Source organism: Schistocerca cancellata, chromosome 12 (assembly GCF_023864275.1).
Source record: "Schistocerca cancellata isolate TAMUIC-IGC-003103 chromosome 12, iqSchCanc2.1, whole genome shotgun sequence".
NCBI classification, from domain to species: domain Eukaryota; kingdom Metazoa; phylum Arthropoda; class Insecta; order Orthoptera; family Acrididae; genus Schistocerca; species Schistocerca cancellata.
The window spans coordinates 28000495-28007229 of NC_064637.1; positions in this window are offsets into that span (position 1 = coordinate 28000495).

Sequence of the window (6735 nt, forward strand, 5' to 3'; positions counted from 1 at the left end):
GTATACATAAGCCGTTCACAGAGCAATTATTCGTCGCGGGAAAACACTCAAAGAGTAAATAATACGTGGCGGGAAAAACAATCTCGTAGCGAATATGACTGAAAGTTGCCCATCAGTCATACAGAATTTTGACGTGAACAAATAATCAAATATATTAACTGAAGCAATGTATTGTTTTGTAAATAACAACGTCGATTGCACTAGCCCTCTGTCAACCTGTATGTTTACAGAAATAATCCCTGCAAATTTTTTCATCAATTGATATGACACTATTAATAAAGAGCAGAGATTCGACAATTGAACTTGCGTGTCTCAGCGCTGCAGCCTGAAGTTTTTAGCCGACAGTTTGTCATACCGATAGCTAAACATGCTGGCAAAAGAGTCGTGAATATTACTTTTTCTTTCTTTGTTACAGGTCTGCGTATTAAAGGAATAAACTTCTGCTAAACCCCTTATTTATTCACATAAAAATCAATATTTACACGTGATTCGTGTGGTTTTGGACCATTCACGATTTATTCCTGTTGGGTATGTGGGTTTTAAAAGTAGTCTCATGAAAAGGGTGTTATCAGGAATTAGGAAATGTGTCAAAGACTAAAGAGAACACTCAGCAGTCCGCATCATTCATAATTGACAGTTGTTTACCCAGTGGCACCTCAATAAGTTTAAATGATAACGCAGTGAACGGCCTACTAAGGGCTCACATTGATTTCTTGTCTATAACGCTCAGAGTATGTGCTAGCCAACATCAAGAAACGAGATATATCCCACTTCTACGGAAAATTTTCATTATACAAGGTCCAATCCAAAAGTTTACGTCTGAAGGCGTTACTGCAGCGTATATGCAACGTAGCGCAACACCGATGTGAGTATATAAGCACCGACATGTAGGTGAGGGATTGATGTGACATTTGTGTCTTTCCGACGTTTATGTAGTAAATGTTGAAACGTGAACTATGACGACGTTATCACCAAATGCGTCCAAAGAGGAACAACATGCTGTTATTCTTTTCTGCCGAAGGTCAAACGCCGGTAGGCATCCATCGGAGTATGAAGAGGTGTGTATGGGGAAGCATGTCCGTCGAAAGCTAGCGTTGTGGAATGGCGCAACAGACTGCGTGCTGATCAGCACTCGGCACACGATTCTGTCGATCTGCGAGGCCGGACTCACTTCAGTGAGCTGCAGACCTACTTCACTGGGGAACGGCAACTGCGCATCGCAGGAAATTGTGTGGGATTTGTCTTCGATGGCTGGTCTACAATGGAAGCCAGAGAGAGCAGTGTACAGGCCATTTTCCAGAAAGAAATATTATCGATCCTCAGAATTTCTTTGCTCAAGCCGCAAACTCAACCTTGTGGGTAACGATGTAAACGCAGTGCCATAAATTACGATTACTGTTGTCACTGTAAACGATGCTATAAACTTTTTTTGGAGAATCCACTGCACACTGGAAGTACGTTTCCAATTGATCACGAATGTGAGAGACGAGATAGTGTAAAAAAATATAAAATCGTCACACTATTTTTTCAACATTTCCCAGACATTGTGAGAACTCTAGAGAAATTGTCTGCAAACGGAAATTATGATGTACGATCAGTTGCATTCAACCATACCAAACCAGTGCTCATCTTACTTTTACAGACAATAGGCAGGTACTCAGTAGTTATGGAACTAGTACTTCACGCGATATTGGCAACGCCTGTATTATTCCTAATTAAGATTCAATGTTTCTTTGGACATGCACTGCAGCGACTAAGTCGTTGTGAAATATATGAAATGTATTCGCAGTTGTGAATATGGACAATCATCAGCTGTATAATGGAGTGACGGCAGTGAAAGCTTGTGCCGGACCGACGCTCGATCCTTGATTGCCAGCCGTCGCCTTACCATTTGACTACCCTAACACGATAAATGGCCACCCGTCGCCTTACCATTTGACTACCCTAGCACAATAAATGGCCAGCCGTCGCCTTACCATTTGACTACCCTAGCACGATAATGACCACCCATCGCCTTACCATCTGACTACCCTAGCACGATAAATGGCCACCCGTCGCCTCACCATTTGACTACCCTAGCACGATAAATGGCCAGCCGTCGCCTTACCATTTGACTACCCTAGCACAATAAATGACCACCCGTCGCCTTACCATTTGACTACCCTAGCACGATAAATGGCCACACCCGAACTTCCATATATTGTCAACCATCTGACTACAACCTGTACTAGTACATCCATTATGTATATTTCTGTGGAGAGGAGATATTTCACTTGACATTCGCTTGCCCAGAATCGGCGGATAAATACAATAGTGCAGTGCCTGTGTTATACAGAATGGATGGAGACTCATCGTGAAACGTAGAAGCAATTTCGGGTGTGCCCAAGGGAAGTACGTTGGCACACATCCTGTTCGTGTTGTGTTGTTGTGGTCTTCAGTCCTGAGACTGGTTTGATGCAGCTCTCCATGGTACTCTATCCTGTGCAAGCTTCATCATCTCCCAGTACCTACTGCAGCCTACATCCTTCTGAATCTGCTTAGTGTATTCATCTCTTGGTCTCCCTCTACGATTTTTACCCTCCACGCTGCCCTCCAGTACTAAATTGGTGATCCCTTGATGCCTCAGAACATGTCCTTTCAGAAACGACATCCTGACACTTAAATCTATACTCGATGTTAACAAATTTCTCTTCTTCAGAAACGCTTTCCTTGCCATTGCCAGTCTACATTTTATATCCTCTCTACTTCGACCACCATCAATTATTTTACTCCCCAAATAGCAAAACTCCTTTACTACTTTAAGTGTCTCATTTCCTAATCTAATTCCCTCAGCATCAACCCGACTTAATGCGACTACATTCCATTATCCTCGTTTTGCTTTTGTTGATGTTCGCCTTATATCCTCCTTTCAAGACACTGTCCATTCCGTTCAACTGCTCTTCCAAGTCCTTTGCTGTCTCTGACAGAATTACAATGTCATCGGCGAACCACAAGTTTTTCTTTCTTCTCCATGGGTTTTAATACCTAAACCGAAATTTTCTTTTGTTTCCTTCACTGCTTGCTCAATATACAGATTGAATAGCATTGGGGAGAGGCTACAACCCTGTCTCACTCCCTTCCAAACCAATGCTTCCCTTTCATGTCCCTCGACTCTTACAACTGCCATCTGCTTTCTGCACAAATTGTAAATAGCCTTTCTCGCCCTGTATTTTACCCCTGCCACATTCAGAATTTGAAAGAGAGTATTCCAGTCAACATTGTCAATAGCTTTCTCTAAGTTTACAAATGCTAGAAACGTAGGTTTGCCTTTCCTTAATCTTTATTCTAAGATAAGTCGTAGGGTCAGTATTGTCTTACGTGTTCCAACATTTCTACAGAATCCAAACTGATCTTCCCCGAGGTCGCCTTCTACCAGTTTTTCCATTCGTCTGTAAAGAATCGCGTCAGTATTTTGCAGCTGTGACTTACTAAACTGATAGTTCGGTAATTTCACATCTGTCAACACCTGCTTTCTTTGGGATTGGAATTATTATATTCTTCTTGAAGTCTGAGGGAATTTCGCCTGTCTCATACATCTTGCCCACCAGATGGTAGAGTTTTGTCAGGACTGGCTCTCCCAAGGCTGTCAGTAGTTCTAATGGAATTTTGTCTACTCCCGGGGCCTTGTTTCGATTCAGGTCTTTCAGTGCTCTGTCAAACTCTTCACGCAGTACCATTTCATCTTCATCTACCTCAACTTCCATTTCCATAATATTGTCCTCAAGAACATCGCCTCTGTGTAGGCCCTCTATATACTCCTTCCACCTTTCTGCTTTCCCTTCTTTGCATAGAACTGGGTTTCCATCTGAGCTCTTGCTATTCATGCGAGTGGTTCTCTTTTCTCCAAAGGTATCTTTAATTTTCCTGTAGGCAGTATCTATCTTGCCCCTAGTGAGATCAGCCTCTACATCCTTACATTTGCCTCTAGCCATCCCTGCTTAGTCATTTTGCACTTCCTGTCGATCTCATTTTCCTTTTTGCCTGCTTCATTTGCTGCATTTTTGTATTTTCTCCTTTCATCAATTAAATTCAGTATCTCTTCTCTTACTCAAAGATATCTACTTGCCCTCGTCTTTTTACTTACTTGGTCCTCTGCTGCATTTACTATTTCATTTTTCAAAGCTACCCATTCTTCTTCTACTGTATTTCTTTCCCCCATTCCTGTCAATTTTTCCATTATGCTCTTCCTGAAACTCAGTACAACCTCTGGTGTAGTCAGTTTATCCAAGTCCCATCTCCTTAAATGGCAACCTTTTTGCAGTTTCTACAGTTTTAATCTACAATTCATAACCAATATGTTGCGGTCAGAGTCCACATCTGCCCCTGGAAATGTCTTACAATTTAAAATCTGTTTCCTAAATCTCTGTCTTACCATTATATAATCTATCTGAAACCTTTTAGTATCTCCAGGGTTCTTCCATGTATACAACCTTCTTTCATGAATCTTGAACCAAGTGTTAGCTATGGTTAAGTTACGCTCTGTGCAAAATTCTACCAGGCGGCTTCCTCTTTCATTTCTTAGCCCCAATCCATATTCACCTACTATGTTTCCTTCTCTTCCTTTTCCTCCTGTCGAATTCCAGTCGCCCATGACTATTAAATTTTCGTCTCCCTTCACTACCTGAATAATTTCTTTTATCTTATTATACATTTCATCAAATTCTTCATCATCTGCAGAGCTAGTTGGCATATGAACATGTACTACCGTAGTAGGCATGGAATTCGTGTCTATCTTGGCCACAATAATGCGTTCACTATGCTGTTTGTAGTAGCTTACCCGCACTCCTATTTTTTTTTATTCATTAGTAAACCTACTCCTGCACTACCACTATTTGATTTTGTATTTACAAACCTGTATTCACCTGACCAAAAGTCATGTTCCTCCTGCCACCGAACTTCACTAATTGCCACTATATCTAACTTTGACTTATCCATTTCCCTTTTTAAATTTTCTAACCTACCTGCCCGATTAAGGGATCAGACATTCCACGCTCCGACCCGTAGAACGCCAGTGTTCATTCTTCTTATAACGACAACCTCTTGAGTAATCCCTGCCCAGAGATCCGAATGGGGGACTATTTTACCTCCGGAAGAATTTACCCAAGAGGACGCCATCATCATTTAATCATACAGTAAAGCTGCATGCCCTCGGGAAAAATTACAGCTGTAGTTTTCCCTTGCTTTTAGCTGTTCACAATACCACAACAGCAAGGCCGTTTTGGTTAGTGTTACAAGGCTAGATCAGTCAATCATCCAGACTGTTGCCCCTGCAACTACTGAAAAGGCTGCTGCCCCTCTTCAGGAACCACACGTTTGTCTGGCCTCTCAACAGATACCCCTCCATTGTGGTTGCACCTACAGTACAGCTATCTGTATCGTTGCGGCACGCAAGCCTCCCCACCAACGGCAAGGTCCATGGTTCATGGGGAGGGGGGGGGGGGGTGGCCTTCCTGATCATGTTGTATATTAATGATCTTGCAGACAATATTAATACACTACTGGCCATTAAAATTGCTACACCAAGAAGAAATGCAGATGATAAATGGGTATTCATTGGACAAATATATTACACTAGAACTGACATGTGATTACATTTTCACGCAATTAGGGTGCATAGATCCTGAGAAATCAGTACCCAGAACAAACACCTGTGGCTGTAATAATGGCCTTGATACGCCTGGCCATTGAGTCAAACAGAGCTTGGATGGAGTGTACAGGTACAGCTGCCCATGCAGTTTCAACATGATTCCACAGTTCATCAAGAGTAGTGACTGGCGTATTGTGACAAGCCAGTTGCTCGGACACCATTGACCAGACGTTTTCAATTGGTGAGAGATCTGGAGAATGTGTTGGCCAGGGCAGCAGTCAAACATTTTCTGTATCCTGAAAGGCCCGTACAGGAGCTGCAACATGCGGTCGTGCATTATCCTGCTGAAACGTAGGGTTTCACAGGGATCGAATGAAGGGTAGAGCCACGGGTTGTAACACATCTGAAATGTAACGTCCACTGTTCAAAGTGCCATCAATGTGAACAAGAGGTGACCAAGACGTGTAACCAATGGCACCCCATACCATCACGCCGGGTGATACACCAGTATGGTGATGACGAATACACGCTTCCAATGTGCGTTTACCGTTCTGTCGCCAAACACGGATGCGACCATCATGATGCTGTAAACAGAACTGGGATTCTTCCGAAAAAATGACGTTTTGCCATTCGTCGTTGCCAGGTTCGTCGTTGAGTACACCATCGCAGGCACTCCTGCCTGTCACGCAGCGTGAAGGCTAACCGCAGCCATTGTCTCCGAGCTGATAGTCTGTGCTGCTGCAAACGTCGTCGAACTGTTCGTGCAGATGATTGTTGTCTTGCAAACGTCCCCATCTGTTGGCTCAGGGATCGAGACGTGGCTGTACGATGCGCTACAGCCATGCGGATAATATGCCTGTCATCACGACTGCTGGTGATACGAGGCCGTTGGGATCCAACGCGGCGTTCCGTATTACCCTCCTGAACCCACCGATTCCATATTCTGCTAACAGTCACTGGATCTCGACCAATGCGAGCAGCAATGTCGTGATACGATAACCGCAATCGCGATAGGCTACAATCCGACCTTTATCAAAGTCGGAAACGTAATGGTATGCAATTCTCCTCCTTACACGAAGCATCACCAGGCAACGCCTGTCAACTGCTGT